The sequence below is a fragment of the Phyllostomus discolor genome, chromosome 14, assembly GCF_004126475.2.
Source record: "Phyllostomus discolor isolate MPI-MPIP mPhyDis1 chromosome 14, mPhyDis1.pri.v3, whole genome shotgun sequence".
NCBI lineage: Eukaryota > Metazoa > Chordata > Mammalia > Chiroptera > Phyllostomidae > Phyllostomus > Phyllostomus discolor.
Genome location: NC_040916.2, coordinates 23,633,575 through 23,654,490, shown reverse-complemented (window position 1 = coordinate 23,654,490; position 20,916 = coordinate 23,633,575).

Sequence of the window (20,916 nt, the reverse complement as noted above, 5' to 3'; positions counted from 1 at the left end):
TTATTTGAAAGTTTAGAAAGCAAACGAATCTATAGTGACAGAGAGCAGATCAATCAATGGCTGCCAGGAGGGGGTGATATGGGGAGTAGGAAGGAGAGATTATGAAGACCTCTATGTTGGAAACTATCATACATGGTGAAGAGAAAATTAAAAAGGCAAATAAAATGGAGAGATATACCATTTTCATGGATTGGACTAGAAGACTCAATATTGAGATGTCAATTTTGCCTGAATTAATCTACAAATTCAATACAAAACCAGTCAAAATGTCTTTATTTTTTTAGAAATTGAAAAGCTAATTCTAAAATTTATATGGAAATGCAAAGGATCTAAAACAGCCCCTGATAAAATTTGACACAGAAAAATCAAGTTGTAGAATTTATACTACCTGTCTTTAAGCCTGTAAACCTACATTAATCCAGATTAAAAGGTGTTGAAAAAAAGACAGAAATACAGATCGATGGGATAGAATTGGGAGTCTGGCAATAGACAAGTACATATTAGGTCAGTGTTTTATGACAAAGGTGCCAAGGAATTTCAATGGGGAAAGGAAATTTTTATCAATAAGTGCTGTTGGAGCAACTCGTTTTTAAACAATTAAAAAGAATAAACTTGACCCTTATTTTCATCATGTAAAAAATTAACTCCAAATTAATCCAATCTAAATATAAATGCTTAAAACCACAACTCCTCTGAAAGAACATATAAGAAAGTTTGTGACCTTTAGCTAAATAAAGATATCCTAGACCAAACCACCAAAGTCTGCAAATGTTAAAAAAACACCTGACACATTGGAGCCCATCAAAATTTAAAAGGTTTGCTCATTCAAAAAACAGTATTTAAAAAATGAAAAGGCAAGCCACAGACTAGGGGAAAACATCACCAAAAGATGTATCTGACAAAGAACCTGTACAAGATCCATAACAACATTTACAACTCAACAATGCAAAGATGAACAACATAAAAAAATAAGCACAATGTTTTAGCAGACACGTCACCAAAGTCTATATGTAGGTGACAAATAAGCACACAAAATATGCTCAAGGTTAGCCATCCAATAACGCAAATAAAACCACAATAAGATACTAACATACACCCAATAGAAACGCAAAACTTTAAAAAACTGACTATACCAAATGTTGGCAAGGATATTGAGCAATTGTAGCTCATACACATTGCTCATGGGAATGCAAAACTACACAATCACTTCTGTATGTTTAACCATATAAATAACATGTATATATTATACACACTGACCAGAAATCCCACAAATTCTACTCTTTGCTTTTATTCAAGAGAAATAAAAACATAACCCACTCAAAGACTTGCACTCAAATGTTTATAGAAGATTTATTTATAATAGCCCAAACTGGAAATAACCCAAATTTCCATCAACTAAAAATATTTTTCATCAGACCTAATGTTGAAAAGCAAACAAACACGCTCAGGCTTGATTGGGATGTCTACAGTGCCATGTTTTTCTCGGAGTGTATAATCCTGGCCAAACATCCTAACTGTCAACTCGAACGTTTTGACATTTTCCTAAAATTTAGAAGACACTCCTCACAGACCCATCAGTACCACTCTTACGAAAGGGAGGATAATGAGGCTGCCGCCGCGGGTTTTCCTCTCCGCGGTGATTGCCACACGCCCCACATGATGCTACATGCAGTGGCAAGGACGACCTCGAAACGAATGCAATCTCCATGCAGTTTTTTACAACCAGGTTTTCCCGTGTTTCTCTCTCCACGTCTTTTCAAACAGACACCCGCCCCCTGGACCCTAGAGGGAAACCCCAGCCTAGCTGACAAGGTTTGAGTCTCCAGTACCTCATGTCCTCGTTGGTGCACCGCAACTCGGCAGCATTTTCCGGAGCATCTTGAAGAGACGCCACTAGAAGAAAATGTGAGAACCAGTTAGGAAGCCAACTTTTCCTGTGATGTGTGTTAGTATGAAAACCCAGTATCTGACGTGGGCAGATTTCCATCTTTTCTCTCTCTCTCTCTCGCTCTCTCTCTCTCTCTCTCTCTCACACACACACACACACACACACACACACACACACACAGTACCCTTATTCCAAATTGGTCACTTGAGCAAAACACTTTCATCTGTAGCTGATCCGATGAATGGAAGCTATTGGGCAGGGATTTAACAGAACCTTCATTTAAAACCAGCGGAGCACCAGCGCTCCCACACGGGATGTAGCCTGAGCAGCCATCCTGGTCCTCGAAGAGCCCAGCTGTCCGCAAGAGGCCAGTGAAAGTGGGGGGCGGGAGGCAGACCTGGGAGCGCGGAAGGGCAAGCTCGTCAACACGCCTTCAAAGGCGATTTCGCATTCCGACTTTCACACACGCCCACTCAAGCTCGGGCTGCTCTCGGCATCACAATGAATCATGGGATACCCAGAACTGCTCTTTTTTCTTTTTTCAGAAAAAGGTGTATTTGGGCTACAAGAGGACAAAAACTAGTAACACATGAAAAACTGATAGAGCAACTTAATAGTTTGTATCAACTAAATCCAAAAGAAGCATGAATAATTTAAGTCCTTGAATAATCTAAAATTTTCATTTTACCTGTAAAATTAATACAATTTTCCATGAAGTCTTTTAGAAGAAAAATTGTAAATGCTTTCTCATAAGTTCAAAAGTGTCCAACAGAAAGGAAGAAGGAAAACATTAATTGCCTAGAAAACATGCACTCTTGAAAATCTGCTCTTGGACAACTGAACACTGGACCCATGCTCATGAAGGCAAAGCAAAAATATCCACTGATCCACTTTGGGTTCCTACGCCTAAAGCTCCTCCAACAGCAACACGCAGCCCTCGCCTCTCTCTCTGCCCCTACATTCGGTCTAGAGGGAGACCAGGGCACTCAACTTGGGGAAAGTTCCTGGCACGCCGCACAGCCCTTGCTCCAGTCTCCATCTACAGAGAACGCATCACCCACCGAAGAGACCCCTGTCGTTACCTCACCCTGGAGGAGACGTGGTCTCCTGATCACAGCCTGCGGACCCCCAGGGTTGGGTCTAGTCAATGCTTCAGTTATCAAGTGTCTGTCAGAGATGAGAAGATATTCAGGAGAAGACACTTGGGGAATCAGAAGGCATTCAAGATGAGAGACAGAGCAGACGACTCAGGACATCGAAGTGCCAAGGAAACAAGGCCAGGTGGAACCCAGGTCAAAGGAGAGATTTGGTTTTCAGTTACCTAGTGAGAAATGACTATGCAAAATGAACTAAAGAGGGAGGATTCTCAAATCACATATACATTACGTTTATCTACCAGGGGGATTCAATTGCCACTAAGGTTCAACAGACATCGATTAACAGCTAAGAGGTGTGCTCACACTGAAGCGGAAATACACTGAAATGCCCATTCCAGCCTTGTTGAAGCAAAGGTGAAAAATAACTCATTGCTCCTGTTTCTAGAGCTACATCCAAAATCTCATCATCAGGGGGCTGGGGAGTGTGAATATTCTGGGTTTTGGCAAAAGCCTAATTTATGGATTTTCTTTCTCTCCTTGGATCTACAAAGCTCTGGCTGGCCAGTCTTTAAAGCACAGGAAAAACACACCGATTATAACATGTTTGTATCAATTTAAATATGCTCAGGGAAATAACACTAATTTATCATCTTGGCAGGAAAGCTTCTTTGAATTAATATAATACCCAAATTAAAATTTTTAGAAGTCGTGTTTTATCCCTTGTCTATGCTTAAAATAATTGGAGTTAGGCCAACAATATGCGGCTTGCTAAAGTGACACTTCAGGGGGTGGAGGGACCTACTTAGTGAATGCAGAAAATGGTTTTAATTACACATATTTATATTTAGTTTACAGCTGCAATTTGGAAAAGTTTTTTCATTTAAATTGTTTTAAAATTCTATTGACAATCTTTTTAAAATGTGCATGTATTTAACAAACTCTTTCTCCTCACTCCGTGGAACTTGAACCATGTAGGCTCCTATCCAGTGAATTATCAATTGTAAGTTAAGTCTTCCTAAATGTTTTTGGACTAGCAGCTATGATGATTACACTCCATGTACTTCACTGAAGTCTTGAGCCTTAACTGTATAAACCTTCAACACCCCTAGTCTCTCGTCCCCGTGTTACTTTTCTCTTTAACACGTATCTAACATGCGATATAGTTTACTATTTTCCTTGTTTTTTTTTTATTTTTTTGTCTCCCACCCTTGACTATAAACTTCATGAGGAAAGGATTCTTTGCTTGTTCACTGCTATATCCTAACACCCGGAACAGTGCCGGGAACATAGTATGTTCTCAATAAGTAACTGAGTAAAGGAATGAGTCAGATGTGCCCGAGTTTTGACATCCTTTCATACAGAACATACACATTTATTTGAGGAATTAAGGTGTGCCTGGTTTGCTACCCACCGTGTTCCCTGAGCTGGGAGAGAGTGTGTTGCCCGCGTGGGCAGACAAAAACTGACGACCATCACAGAAGACGAAAGTGACTGTCTGCACCCAAAGGGGGAAACTGTCCATGAACACTTCCATGGAAACCCTAAAGGAGTCGAGTCTTGGAGAAAGAGCATGACAACACTCCATGAACAGGCAGATCCAAGTTAAAACACGTCCTACTCTCAGGGGACACTACTAGAAATAGTTGGGGGTTATGTAACTTCTCAAATTTTATTCAATTAACTGCCCCAATACAAGCATAAAATTTGATCAACCTCACCTTTAATTTAATCTCATTATCCAGTGAACTTTGTGATTCTTTCCCAAACCAATGCCCCTAACATGGTCACCTTCCCCGGTTAACTTGAGCTCTGAGAGCACACGCATGTGCACATACAATCGAAAGCTTTTGTGTTAAGTTCTTTGAAAATTTTAACAAGTAAATAAAAATATCACAAAGGCATCTCTCTCCAAATCTGAAATTCTGATTGTTAAAAAAAGCTTTTTAAATTACTTTTATGAAGATGCTCATCTTCCCCAACCTCCTTGGTTCCCAATGTGATAAAATTTCAGTACACTAAAAAGCTACTGCACTGTGTTAACTTACTAAGCAGCAGCAGCCAGAAAGACAATGGGCAGATTCCTCTCCTCTAATCCAAACTGTCCAGGAAAGACAAAGGTGCCACAGGCAGCCCTGGCACTGACCTCTGCAAACTGGTGGTGAAGCCCAACTCCACTGGCCACAGCAACAGGTCTCAACCAATGATGAGTTTTGTCCGGTCTATAAAAATCAAAGCCATGGACCATGTGTGCTTTATGCAAGATTTTAGCAGAGTGACCACACTTCACAAGGATGTCTCAAAGGGAATTTCCCAGGTATCCAGAAAGCAACCATTTATTTGCCAATCATAAGAACAGGGTGGAATGTCCAGACCACGTTTCACTGGCTCAGAGCTTCTCCATAGATATCTGAAAATGAACGTAAGATGTGTGCAGGGCTGGCAGGACCACAATTCTGTCTTTTTTATTGACTGTGGGGACTTTGACAAGCTCTTTTGCCATGTGTCACACAATTTTTAGAACAGAGAAGAAGATATATGAGGTTTAACTCTTATACTTTATAAGAATTAAAACTTCTTTCAGTGTTTGCTTATTGTGGAACTGATTAAATGATGTTATTAACCCTGCCCTACCCCAAACCAAACCAATCAACCAACCAAACAAAAAACCTGTGAGGGCTAAGATTTTGGATCAATAATCTAGGGCTTTTACAAGTATATATCATCCTAATTTAAAGGAGGAAAGAATTGCTCCTCACCAAAGATAACAGACTCCAAAATGGACTGTCTCAGGTAGTACAGGACTGTGTTCTATATAATTTCCTGAAGTCACAGGGAGATTCCCAGGGGCCCACCGAGTGGCCAATAGATGCCTATTGCACACCCCCTGAGCTTCCTAAATAAAGGGTGCAGTAATGCCCCAGATCAACTGGATCCAAATACATTTGGACCTGACAGAGAACAATCATTATGGATCTAATATATCTCAAAGGTGTAAGCTGCTCTTTGGTTTTGTTTGATTGTTTTGTTTTGTTTTGTTTTAACTCTGTGCATGCACAACACACATACCCACAAACCTAAAAAGGTTCTCATCTCCTTGCTGTTCTCCCCTCGACCCCAGGATGAACTGCCTCATGGCTTACATGGAGAGGTGGGTGTTACGGGAGTTATGGTACAGACATCTGTATGTTTCTCCAAACCACACAGCTCAACTAACAGATGCTGAGAACCTCTATAGCCCATGATGAGGTGCTTGGAGATGGCCGTATAAGTTGGGTCATTTCCGACTATTCCAATGGATGTAAAAGCATGAAGTTTCAGGGTAGCCCAATTGAAAGGACCAATTCACTCCTGCCTGAAACCAGGTGATGAGGGTATGGTCTACCAGATCGCTCACACGTATCATCCATTTAACCTTTTGTGTTCACAGAATTCTCCCATCCAACGAGTCTTTTGCTAGGACTTGGAAAAAAGAGAGGGAGAGAGAAAAAGAAAGGCTCTTTTTTCTTGGACATAAACCTGGGGCCAACTGGGCTTGGAGCTACTTGCCATTTTACCACCTAACGGAACATAAGAATGAAGCCACCACTTTAAAAACATAGAATTCAAACATGCAGACCGATTAACGCCTACTGATACTTGTTAAGCCCCTGACTGGTTCTACCCCCTACCTCTTTTGGTTAGGAGAGCCAACGAATTAGCTTTCACTTTCCTCACCCGTCCTTTTTTGTTGTTGCTAAAGCCAGATTCAGTTACATTTTCCATCATTGCTCAAGAAGGAGCTGATGCAGATGGAGAATAACTGAATTGTCAAGATCCATTCCAAAACTAAAGTTCTCAATGTTCTGAGGATAATTACATTATACATTGGGTGTGGTGTGTTTCACAGCAAAATGGAAATCTGAAAAAAAAAAATAACGCAACACATCGATCCAGTGTGAGAAGAAAAAACTTTAAACCTACAGTGCTCCATCACTGGAACTGTTTGGTAAGAGAAATGCAGGGATACACAGACAGATGGAGGCTTACTCAGAGGTGTCGGCGATGCTGACAGGGCTGAGATATTCGTGGCCCTTGGAGAGACGGCTTTTGAGATGCAAACTCTCCCCGCCTGCACAGAACATGGGCTGTTGACTTGAAGCCACTGGAATGGAGGGCATTGCCAATGTCCTCACTCATGTCTAACTCACGTTTTTCCTTTCTAGAGTGTAAGGCATATCCTAAGAGCACACTCTTTTACCAACAGGTGCTAAGTATCACTTTGGCTGATAGGTTGTTTTTAACATTTATAGGTGCCGTGAAATTTAAAACTGCCCAGAGAAAATCTGCGGTGGGTGGTGACCTTTCAGGGATGGTGTTGAAATCTGGTCCATGATTAAAGCAGGGTGTGGTTAGGAGGGGCAGGGATGGAAAATTCTCTTTTGGCAACTTGGTAGAGATGTGGGGTTAAACCGTCAACACAGCCACAAAAGTCGGTTGCCAGAAGAGAATAATAAAAACCCGAGCAGCAGCTTTAAGCTGTGCCAGGCACTGTGCTCCGTGCCTCACGCATGATCTCACTGGATCCCGGAGGCAGCGTAGATTTTGTGTTGCCGTGCACCGCTGCTGCTGAGGGAGGCAGAGCAGGGAGGCTAAGCCATCTGTCCGGAGTGTCGCGGACAGCCAGTGGCCGAGGCTAGGTCTGAGGCCGGGTCTGTGCAGTGCCTCGCCTCGCGTCCGCGCCGCCTGGATGGCAGCGCACCACCGTTGGGACCCTCTCCTCCAGAGCAGACTCATAAACCTCCTCCGCTCCCTTGGGCACAGGCCTTTCCCCGCCGAGGCCTCTCGGGTCAAAGCCCTTGGTTTGGAAGTCAACACGCATGAAGTATTGACTCACAACCATGGAAATGCGTTTTGTTTTTCTTGGAAATTCCCTTCTTCTCTGTCCCTTAATCTGGACAATCACAACAAAACTTTCTCCCCTGCCTTTATATTAAAGAAAAAAGTCAATACTATCTAGTTTTTTAAAGCGTAAAAATTTCAGTATTCACCCCCGTCAGGTGGCTCAGTTGGGTGAATGTCGCCCTGTACACTGGAACGACAATTTCTGATCAGGGGCACACACTTAGGTTGCAGGTTCAAGCCCCGGTCAGGATGTGTATGGGAGGCAACCCGTCTCTCTCTCTCTCTCTCTCTTTCTCTCTCTCTCTCTCTCTCTCTCTCTGTCTCTCAGTGATGTTTCTCTCTCCCTCTCTCTTTCTCCCTCTAAAATCAGTAAACATATCCTTGGGTTAGGGTTACAAAAAATCTCCATGGTCTTTCCTAACTCTGTCAAGGAAGGTTTTTCACAGCAGTAAAGATTCTCAGAGCCTCTGAAACTTAAAGAAGATAAAAATAGCATCTGCTCCGGTTTGACACGCGTCTTCAGATGGGTTTGAAAATCACTGGCCTATTGCTCCGAGTCCCCGTCGCTGCTGAAGAGGCACAGATTTCTAGAAGAGACTCGCCTCGAAGCTGCGGGGGGGGGGGGGGGTTAAGCACTGCTTGACCCTGCCTGAGGATGACAAATGCACGTGTTTGGGAGGGTCTCGTAAGATACTCAGGGGTCTAGTGTCACCTCTGACGGGAACGCAGTCTGAGTCTAGGCAAATAGTGATTAATATTGAGGCGTCAAGAGAGAAGTGAGCATCTTGGCCAAATGGAATAAATTTCATTAAGATTTGTTTCCCGTTATTTGTTGATTTTTTTCAAGCATCTTTAAACACTGGGGAGTTTTTTACATTAAAATTGGAGGGCATACAAGGTTACTATTTCTCATAATGAAAGATTTATGCCTCTTTCAAACATATTAAGTTGCTTATCCTTCCATTCATACAGCTTCCCACTTCAGGCCAAGAAGTAAGTATTTTCTCGAAAACTATTATGTGCTCGAACACACGACTTTTGGGAAGAGGCTTCTCTCACACCCAAATCGCCTAGAAGGAAAGGAAGACGTAGCTTTTGAAAACGTGGCCAGAGGGAGCTCTGAGGGCAGGAAGCTCGGACGCTGGGGAAAGTAGGATCCATGTCACTCCAGCCAGCAGGAGCCCCGTGAAGGGGGGGGGGGCCCTGCACGGGGGCCTCGGGCCAGCCCGGTGTCTGGGGAGAGGCCACCTTTCCGGTGGTTCCCACCAGGTGGAGAGCACGCAGCCTGCCTCCGAGGATTGTGACCAGAGAATGTTCCTTCTCCCAGCAGGCCACCGCTGTCACCTGTCACGTTGGTAAACAAGAGGACAGAATTTGTCACTCACCGTGGGTCCCATTGTGTAAAGCAATAACTACCCAGAGAGCTCTCACGGTGCCCCACATGGAGGCAGCAAAAAACCTGGCACTGTTGCCATGGTAATCCTCCTGGCAGCCGGTGGGAACGTTACCACTAACTACTGTTCAACATTGCTGGGCTCCGGGCGGCCACTACTCTCTGGGGTTATTTTCCTGGTTCCTTCTAACAGCTCCATCAAAACTTTTTATTAAAAATGTGGGATTTAAGATGGGAAATAGGTAATATTCATACTTTGAGATTTGTACTTGATATACTCTCACAAAATTCTGTCTCCAGACATGGGAGTGTATGGCATACCCAACCTGAAAATGTTCGTAAGTGGAGAGTGAAGGATTTTAGTTTCACTCCTTCATTTGTCTTAAAAATGAAAAGAGAGAGGAAAGGGGACGTGCCAGGAGATGACCAGCCTCACAATGATAGACTGTTGTGTCCTCAACAGCCTTTCGGGTACTGGGGACGAGAGCATCCGGCCCACGGCAAGCACACAAGTGGCTGCCCATCTGTCTGAAGCGAACCCTCAGCATTCACTCGACAAGCAGGTATTTCAGTATTCTTTGCTGGTGGATCATTAATTACATCTCAGATAGGACTTTCGATTGGAAAATCTGGACATCGGTCATGAATTGAGGTTCCCTTTAGGGAAAGGAATGATGAAAAAAGAAAAAACTGTAAGTCCCATTATATGGCCTTAACCACATGAACACATGTTCCAGTCCACGCATTTAAGAAGAGAAGAGCGAGAGAAGCCTGCTCTGGAATCCTGTTCTTTGCATTCTGGACCCTTCCAGGAGCTTCCCCTTACCCAGGCTGGGTGCAAGCAGGCACCAGACAGTGTACTGGACGGCTCCCTCTCAGGGTGGACAGTTCTCGAGGGCTCGGAGAAGGAGCCTGAGCGAGAGGGTCCATGACGCGTGCAGGTTAGCTGAGCTGAATTCTTTGCAAATGCGTGTTTTGCTGTGCTGAGTTTCTGATGCACACACGGGGTTATTTGGAACAGAGAAGGAGTAGGTGGGCCTCCACCTCAAACTCAAAACGAGACCTTTCAAACTCCAGAAATACTTGCTTAAACATGCTAATCATGACTCTGGATTTGGGTCTGTCAGGCCATCGCCAACAGCGGGTGAGTGCCCACTGGGTACAGTGTACTTGTGAGTTCAGGGTCCCACAGGGATTTACAAAGGTGGTCTGGTCCATGCCTCCTGAGAGCTCACGGCCCCGTAGAAGAAGGACCACCACCTAACTGCTTACAAGAATGCTGAGCTAGGGGAGGCTCGCAGCCAAACTGCTGAAACACACTCCCAAAGCTGTGTGGTCAGCATGCCTGCTGGCTCTCCTTCCCAGGATCCCTCCCTGCCTGCTTTGTGCCTGCACCAAGCCTCATGCGGCAAGTCTCGGGAGCCCTGGACTGCAGGACCCCGCCCTCGGCACGCACTCCTGGAGCGGGGCCCAGGGCTGGTGTGTTCTTCACTTGGTCCTTATGGCAGCCCCCAGGCTGGTAGAGAAGCCACTATCGCATCTCCGTGGTTCTGGCCCAGGAAAGTCAAGTGAGTGCTGCCGGCTCCCCTCGGAGCCTGGGGACTGGGGCAGCAGCGGGGCCAACTGCTCTTCCTCATCGTTTGCAGGTGGCCGCGGCCCTGCCCATGCCAGATGGAATGGCAGAACATCAGCACCAGCTGTTTTCTCTTTTCTTCTTCTTCTTCTTTTTCGGCATCCAATTTGTTTACTGGTTACTTTAGTCAAGTTATCTTGGACTAAGAAAAATAGAGATGACAGTGACTGGGCAAAAAGGAAGTTTGTGATTCACAGAGTAACTATCAGAATCTCACATTTGGGAGGGACGCAGCCATCGTGTGAACTACCCTTATGCCTTTGAGTGAGGCTGTCCTTAGACTGCATTGCCTGGTCTCCTTCTGTCTGCCTGTCCTTCCATCTGTCTGCCTGTTATCTACCTCCCTATACACAAATATGTCTTTACGTGATCTACGTGTGCATATCCTGCATCTGTATTCCGTGGATGTACCATTGTCGTGCACAGTTACACTGCTGACTCCCAATAACGCACGCCCCCCCACCGTATGCTTCTCAAGGCCATGTATAGACCTGCCCACACTGATCTGGGGCTCGTTGAGACATAACCAAGCCTGATACAAACAGACACTTGATAAGCACTTGCACACCGGGGCTTATTGTCTCAGAATGCTTGCTGTTAGAGTCCCCAGCCACAGCATAAAGCCGTGCACCCTGCCATCCAGACCCCTGAGAGAGGGGGGTGCCTAGTCAGCCCCCGCTCCGACCGGCACCCCTCTGAGGAGGAGCCCACCTCTGGGAGAAGAAGCAATCTTCAACAGTTCCGCCCTTGTCCAGCCAAGACTGGTCAGTTCACAAAACCATCACAACAACAACAACAACAAAATACTGTTGTTTTAAGCTGCTAGGTTTGGATGAGTAAGTAGTGTGTCACACAGTCATAGACAACAAACATCCCTGTGTGCCTGTGTGTGTGACATCCAGAGAGATTCCCCGACTTCCCTCTTGTATTTTTGTTTTCATTTCTTTAATTGTTGCACGCCCGGCGAGTAAAACAAAGTGAACGTTACAGTGCATTTTAACGCAGTTAACAAAGAAACGGAAAGCGAGCACCTACGGGACCACTGCCCACGCCGAGGACGAGAGCACCGACCGCACCCACACCGCCCCGGGGGCTCTCGCCGCACCACGACAGCTCCCCCGGCGACCACCGTCTTGATTTTTGTGCCATCAATTGCTTAGGTTTTCCTTGTGCTTTTGCCACTAATGTACACGCTCTTAAAAGTACGGTTTGTTTGACCTGTTTTGAGTTTTCTACGAACGGGGTCATTCTGACCGTATTCTTTTATGACCCACTGCATTTGCTGCACTTGTATCTGTGACGTCCGTCCATGTTGGTGCATTTGGCTACAGTACTTCCCCCCGGCTGCCGCACGGCGCTCCCCTAGTGAACACACCAAGCTCATCCATCTCTCTCTAAACGATGTTTGGTTGTTTCCTCTCTCGGTTACAAGGGCCCTCAAAGCTGGCCTTGTCCTGTATACTTGAGTGCCCTCGCGAAAACACGCCTCCTTCCTCTACGGGCCACTGAAGAATCCAGATACAGATAAAGCTATCAGCCTGCAGCCCTTGACACAGCGGAGAGGTTACATTCTGAATCTCAGGGATTTCATTTGTAATCCACTTACAAATTAGTAGCTTAAGGTCACCGTAAAAAAATAAACTATTGAGCCCTGGCTGGCATAGCTCAGTGGATTGAGTGCGGGCTGGGAACCAAAGTGTCCCAGGTTCGATTCCCAGCCAGGGTACATTCCTGGGTTGCAGGCCATGACCCCCAGCAACCGCACATTGATGTTTCTCTCTCTCTCTCCCTCTCTCTCTCTCTCTCTCTCTCCCTCCCTTCCCTCTCTAGAAATAAATAAATAAAATCTTTAAAAAAAATAAATAAACTATCACTCTTAAACTGGAACTAAGAACAACCACAAGAGTCCCAACACGGCATTAAGCAACATCAAGATTGTTTGGGAGAGGAAGACACGGAACAGCAGAGTTACATTCCCAGGTGCACCGTGTGTGACTGTGCAGTAAGGTGTCCAGACGGGTCTGTGTAGATCTCGTCCTGGTGGTGGTATCCGTGGAGTCCCTCGGGAGCGCTCGCTAATTAAAATGCAGGCTCCTGAGTCCCACTGCAGGCCCACGGGACTATTTGAGACTTGGATCCCCAGGCTTCTATGCATGGAGTCGCTCTGCAAATTTATTGTAACATTCCTAAACTTGAGAAGAACTGCTCTGGATGTATAAGGTTTGGCACATTCAAAGGAAATACTTCTCACTTCGCACTTTGAGAGAGCAGTTGCCTTAGGAAACAATGTATTTATTCCAATGACACTGCTGTTCCACAGCCCAAGCGTTTTCTGTGACTACGCCTCTTGTGTTGCCCTGGCAGCCTCTAACACATTCTTTGGTATCGACTCAGGGCTGCAAATCTGCACTTTTTAGGAGGGGATTGGGGTGTTAGCAAGAGTCACAAGCATTTCAAAGCATGTCTGATGAATGAGGTAAATGACCAAGCAGGGTCACTTGGTTTGAGGTCCTAACTAGGGTGTGACTACGAAACAAATTAAATTAGTTTTCCTTGGGTGGCTCTCATAAAACATGAAGATGAGTAAGTCTGAAAAAGGGTATGCCCATTTTCACAATCACTGTATTTCTTTGTGATGAAAATTGTTAAAGAAAATATTCAAAATGGTCTGTTTCTAGATGGCCCTGAAAATACATTTATGCACTGCTAGTGTACCAGGGACGGGCACACAAGGACTTTGATTTAACAGGATACTTCACATTTCATCCGCGCCAATGACTTTTCAGCACAGATGTTACCCGATGAAGCTTTGGGAGTACGAAATCAAGAAGGCAAGAAGCCAGGCTGGAAGGGGCCTGCAAGGACTGTGTTCTCGGTTTTTGAATACTTTCACTTCGCTCTTGTCGCTCAATCAAGTGTAAGTCCATTCTCTGAAACGTCTACTTTTTTGTCCTGATTTCAGTTTTAGCCCCAGGCTCTGCCCTCGGTTCTGGGTTTCTGAGTCCCGCTGTCCCCAGTAGGTTCAGTTCCGTGAGCAGCACACCACTGGCTCACGTTCGCCTGGCACCGAGGAGAGAACGGCAGCGGCCAGCCACCGGCGACGCAGCGTCTGCTTTCTTAGACTAATGGGTTAAACGCCATCGCAACTTCCAGGGCTTTCGAGTTATAAACAAGTTCATAAAAACAACCTAAATGCTGTAAAAACAATCAAACATTTCAAAACAGTTTTCCCCCAGCTAAATTTTCTTTTACATTCTTATTGAATGTCGAATTCCCAAAGCCATAGTTTTGTCATCTGTAAGATGTATATAATCATGAGACTTCAGGGAGGTTTTGAAAGAAACAAATGCAAAAATTCCAGTGAAAACTTGGTGTGTAGCATGCTAAATGCTCAAAGATGTTAGAGACTATTACTATTATCATATAAAGCCACCAGCATAGTACTTGGCATATGTGGTTGAATAAATGGTAGCTATTAATATTGCCATTTTAAAAATTTACTGATCCGATAGAAACATACTTTAATCAAAAAATTTAATTGACTCAGTGACCATATATACCCTGGCTAGATAGTCACAATGCCAAATCCTTAGTTTTTGGACACTGCTTAATGTACATGTTATTCTCAATAAACTTTAAAAGCATGGATTGCTATGTTGAGTTTGACTTTCTGGTTGTGATTTGTCCATATGAAAAACCATCACTAGATGCTGAGATTTGCTAAGACTTTAGTCAAGTATTTTCCCATCAAGGGGGGGGGGGGAATCCAGGAATTAAACTGAGGACTTATGCATTTAAAGAAACGTTTGTAAGAGATGAAGAAGGCTTAGCTTATTCACAACTAGTAAGAGTTGCGTATGGTGCAGAAAGATGACCCAGGCATCCTATATTCTAGGCTGGATCCACATTTTTATTGTAACTTGAAGGTCAAAAATAGTTTAGTAAACTTCTCATTTCTATTTTTTTAAAAAAATACCGTGCCCTACCGTACTTCTTGGCTCTTAGCAGAGCAAGGGGGAAAAACTGCCAAAATATCATGAGATAGGTGGCTCTTGGGGGTACTTCTTGTCAAGCAGGAAGTACCAGAAATCTTGTAGCATGTCCAACACAAATTTTCTCTTGCAGGCTCTGGAGGTTTGCATCTGGATACACATCTGCATTTTCTGGGTGCTGGGCCAAGCCGAAACGTTCAGTTTATCCATTGCTAATAAACATGTCAGCAGTTTCTTTGCTCTCACATCTGTTGTGAAAAATGTTATCTTTCCTGAAGTGTATTTATTTTGTCTTTAATACCAGCTTTCGTGGATTACAAAATAGAGATATGCCTCCACTTAGCAAATTCGAGAGCACATGCGGGAAAGTGCCCCACAAGAGTGATGAGATAAATTAGAGATGTATACTGCATCCTGGATCCTGAAAAGGAAATCAATCTAAAGAATAATGACGGCTCTCAGGAAGGCCGTATCAATGTAAACAACTTGCCTCTGAGTCAAGTTCCTCTGAAAATCTATTCAAGACACTCTAGGCATCACAGGAATTCAAAGAAAAAGTTTTAAAAATCCATTATCAGTTGTTTCATTATAAAGTCTGTCTTCAGTCAAGCTGATGACTTTCTTTCCCAGGGAAACAAGCCCCACACACTTGCTTCCCATTCCGTATCGTCCAGGATACCTGCCCCGCCCACTCCACTGACACTGGGGTTGTTAGAAGACCAAAGAAGGTTTCGTTTATTAAGGTGCTTTAGAGAGAAAACTGTAAACTGTACAATAGTAAGTTGTGGCCAATATGTCTTCCCTTGTCTATTCTTCTAGTTTATTTCATCATTGAGTTCATTTTTCGAGGGTCCATCCCATCCTCAGCGACCCTGTCTCCTTGCCGGCCCTCCCCAGTAGCCACCCTCTCAAAACATGTAACCCGTGGGAAAGGTCCTCTCTCTCACACAGGTGAGGATCAGGATCTTTGGAAATTCACCAGCATGGAGCTTTCACATTGAGGATCAGTGTCTGACAAGACAAATCCTTCTGACAAAATTCTTTAAGGATGTCCTAGGTACAACTCAAGTGTGTGGTCGGTGGGATTAAGGCTGTCGGAGATGAATAGGAAGGTGCGTCCTTTGCAGACTCCTCCTCGGAGGATACAGATATTCCTGATACCTCATGCCGACCTCTGAAATCCAAAGCCTTCTTCCGCCCAGTTGGAAAATGGGCAACTCCTGCTAAACCCAGAGAGGGGAAGGGGCGGAGTTCCCCAACTCGGCCATTCTCTCCCTTCAGCGTGGTAACATACGTAAACCAGCCAACAGTGTACTCACTCGTGAAGTTCTTTGATAAAGGGCTAGGTCAGTATCGGGGGAAAATGGAACAATGAATGGACAGTGATTAGTCAATAAAAGAGAAAGCAAAGATGGAAATAGAGGGGATTTTTTTTAAAAAAAAAAAAAGCCAAAGAGTTGTCTTGTAAAAGTTTAATAAAATCAATTCACTTTGGGCAATACTGGTCAAGTTAAAAAATAGAAGGCACAGGTAAATAATGTTAAAAATAGGAAAGGGGACACATCTCGAGAAGCATCTCAGTTTAAAAAGAAAAGAGAACAGCATTAAAACATAAATGCCAACAAATCTGAGGAGCTAGCTGAGAGGCACACATTCTTGGAAAAGTATAACGAAAGTCACTTAGAAGAAATAAAAATTCTGCATAATATTCTAGTATTAAATCCATGCTTCAACTCTTCCCTTAAGTAAGGCACCAGGTAAAGACATTTTACAAATAAGTCTATGAAACATTCAAGGAAAAGATAATTTCAGCCTCACACAACACTTTCCAGAGGGGAAAAAAAGGAAAAATGCCCAACTCATTGCTTGAGGTGAGTTGTATCCAAGACATTCTTGAAGAATTTTGTCAAAAAGACTCATCTTGCCAGATGTCAACCCTTAACATAAAAGCCCTAACAGTTAAGAAAGCACAACATCGGTGCACGGACAAACACATAGTCCTGTGGGATAAGGCAGAGAGAGCAACGTAAACTCATCTACCTATGGAAACAGAGCTGCCATTGCAGACTAGGGAAGACTAGGCTTCTCAGTGAGATGTTGATCTATTCGGTTATTCGTAAGAAAAAAAAGAAAGATTTCGTTTCATACTCCACACACACAATCCATGCAGTAAGAGAAAAGTTTTCTATTTTCAGGAAAAAATAGAATGTGTTTATAAATTCAGGGAAAAGAAGAATTACTTTCAAAAATATATAAAATGTGCAAATTTAAAAAAAAAAAAGGTTTGACCAGATTAAAATTAGGATTCACCAAAAAAAAGATCATCAAAAGAAAATACATCACGAGACAAGAAAGGTAAAAGGACAACTCACAAAGCAGCAGAGGTTATTTATGATACACTACGGACAAAAGCTTGAAATCTAGAATATATAAAGAACTCCTACAGATAAATCAGAAAAGGACAGAGTGGTAAAATACACCGACAGGTATACATCAGAGGAGAAAAGAGGGATGGCCCATGTGCCTGCTTGTAAGTGATCCATTTCATCAGTACTCAGGGAAATGTATGGCCACGCCATAAATGAGGATGTTTCACACACACACACACAGAAACTAGGGAAACATGTTGGGCAAATCCAAGTGTAGGTGGGAATGTGGGGTGAACGGGAACATAATTTGGTACAACCGTTTTAGGAAACAGCTCCACGTCGTCCAGTTATGTTGAAGGTTCTCACGGCCTATGACCTAGCAATTTTCCTCCTAACTTCATATCCTACAGGACTCTTTAATAGACAAACCAAGAGATAGGCATAAGTGTGTTCCAAAGAGCAGTTTTTTAAAAACAGTGACTGGAAACCACCCAAACATCGGCCAATCAAAAGTAGAAAGGATGCATACCTGATGACATGGTTACAAAATGGAATTCCTCACAGCAATGAAAACCAATTAAGCAATGTGTTGATGAGCATTAATTAAAAATAATAGTGAGCCAGGAAAGCAAGTCACAGAGGCTATACACATGATGCCACGTTTGCAAACCTCAACAAAAGCACAGCTGAACATACGTTCGAGGTAGAGACATAAGCGATAAAATGATAGAGAAAAACAATGGACTGACAAACACTGGGAAGTGGTGGCAAGGTAGGTGCAATCAGGAGGAGCCTGCGGGGGCTTCGGTGACACTGACAACATTCTGTTGCTTAAGCTTGGTGGCGTATACACTAGTGGTCATGTTGTTATTATTTTTTAAAACTGCCCAAAGTCCATAAACTCAACAGAGGAATGAAGGCAGTTGACCGACATGTATCATTTTTCATAACCATTTACTTCAAACACCATAAATACAGAAAGTAAGAGAAAGAAAGAGCATCAAGAACTGAGGATGTACTAACAGCAAGATAACTCCATGAACAAGACGACATTCATCTCCGTCCAAGGGAACTTAGCACAGTATGGTGCGCAGGGACTGAATAAACAGAAACGTCCCCCCCCGGAGACCCCGGGTGGTGGAGAGGTGACAATCCACGTGTCAGGATGACTTAGGAGTCCTGGAGAGCAGTTCTGATGCCACGCCAGAAAGGTGCTAGATAAGAAGCCTTATCTAATAGATACCTGAAGAGAGAGCTAAAGAGGACAACTGGACCCAGGAGGGAGAGTGAGTCAGGCCAGGTCAACAAAGCCTTGATTCCGGGAGAAACAGGATGAACGGGGGCTTGGGGGCTCTCCCAGCGGGAAGGCGGCATGGCATGCTGCTGCCCTTTACACCTCCACCGCAAACATTTCGGTTCACAAGGGATCACATTTTACGTGTACGTGGACCAGGAGTGTATAAAGTGCGATCTCAAGATGGCCTTTCCCAGGGATGAAGCGGTAAAGGGACTAAAGGGTGACAGGTGAGCTTCCTCCTCCAGAAGGAGTAAGATGAATCCTTGGTAAGACTTTAAAGGACGGCGGAGAGGCACTTGTTAAATGACCAAAGAAGGAAAAAAATGCCAAAGTCACCGTCAGAACACCTACATCTGATGTTCATTTTCAAACCACTGTATAGCTGGGTGTGACGCCGGGCGGAGACGCGGAATGGGCCCATGACCTTGAGAAGTCTAGCCTTTTTTATGGGCTCAGATTTTCTCGTCTGTAAAACCGAGAGGTGGGCCTCCTTTGCTTTCTTCACTTTCGAAGACTCCTAAATGCAATGATTTCATCCTAATTGAGGTTTCTCTGTTTGGGCCATTTTTGAGAAGCTAAAAGAGAAAAATGTTCAGAAAGACTTTTATTTCCCCAAATTTTCCGCCACCCGGTTTGGCTTGGAGGAACCTGCTCTCTGCAGGACAGCTGTGTACTGGTGGCTCACCTGCCAATCAGCTTCTTGCTCTGAAGCCCCGTCTACCTCCACCGGGCCACTGGGCACTGGGCACTGTGTTTCTAACGTGTATTTGCAGGTCTGGTGGACTGGCCCTTCGTTTAGAAAGCCCCTTGCAGAGTTACAGGCAGTAGAGGCCTTTTTGGTTTCAGTAAAGAATGCTTAAAAGTGAGGATATCACTTTTTTCTTTTTTGACTTTTTCAACACATGGGAGTTTTGTTTTTATGGCCTTCAAAAATGGAACAATTTTTATCTTAAAAGCAAATATTTCTCCTGATCTTAAAAGACGAGCATTTGCAAACCAATATATACTGGCAAATAACGTGGGAAATCGACATGCAGAACACTTAGTAGTGATTGAATACATAAAGCATTTTTCTTCTGTTCTTCTGTGACAGCTGGATGAGTTTCAACTTCCTGCTCACTGCACAGGCTCCACGCTTCCAATTCTGGGGTTTTTCCTTTTTTTCCTCCCCCTGCCTCCCCATCCCCTTCTTGCCTCCTCCTTCCTCTTTGGGAAAACACAAGTGGTTTTGATTACATAATAGCTGCAAACTTTATATCTCCCACCTCAGTTCTTACACATCATAAACAGAAGAGTGAACTTCAGACTCCATTACGGCAAAGGTTGGTCTGGATTGTTGGGAGGCCTTTCATGTCGGTATGGTTAAAAAAAAAAGTTTCTGTAGGAAAAGGGAACGCACTGGGGTTTGGCTAGAGACCATGCTTTGACAACCAGGCGTTCATCCCAAAGAGCGACAAGAGCCGGCTTCCAGTCAAGGCGAGAGGGGAGGCTGGGGCCCAGGACCAGCGCAGGCCCCGCAGGGCTCACGCAACCCAACAGGAGTTTTGGCACGTGAGCACCAGTGCACGGCACCGCGTGGAGCAAGAACAGTGAGAGCCTGCATGAAAAAATGAGTCTGCATGAAATCTCTGCAGAGAAGGAGCCACTGACCTGTTACAAGACTGGTGGGGAGGCCAGTGTGTCTGTGGCAAGAAGGAGAGAGGCAAGAGACGGCATCAGAAAAGTAGATACTGTTATTACGGGTTGAATCGTGTCCCCCAAAGACGCTGCAGGCCTCACCTCCAGTGAGTGTGAAAGTGTCACTTGGAAACAGGGTTTTTGCAGAGCATCGAGTTATCATGAGGTCATTCATGTGGGCTCTAAGCCAAAATACCTGCGCCCTCACAGAAATGGGAACTGTGGACGCGGGGACAGACACAAGCAGGGAGAACCGCATCTGAAGACGAAGGCGGCGTTGGGACAACGCCTCTCCAAGGCCAGAGCACCCACGATCTCCAGCAAACCACCTGAAGTGGGGAGAGGGGCGTGGACTCTCCCTCCCGGCCATTCAAAGGAGTCAACCCTGCTGATGCCTTGATTTCAGACTTAGTCTCGAGGGCCAAGAGGCAATAAACTTCTGTAGGTTCAGACTGGTTGGCTAAGCCGCCAGTCTACGGTACTTTGGTATAGCTGCCCTGGAAAACTAATGCAGGCACTGGCAGGTGCCTCAGATGTTTACATTTTAGTCTCGTGCACTGGGAAGATTCTGAAAGGCTCTGGGCACGATCTGCTGAACATCTCTAAAACGGTCATACTGATGTTGCTGAATGGTCATGGCACTACGACCAAGGAGAGCCGGAGGTTTTCCCCCAAAGAAGCTCAGCAGA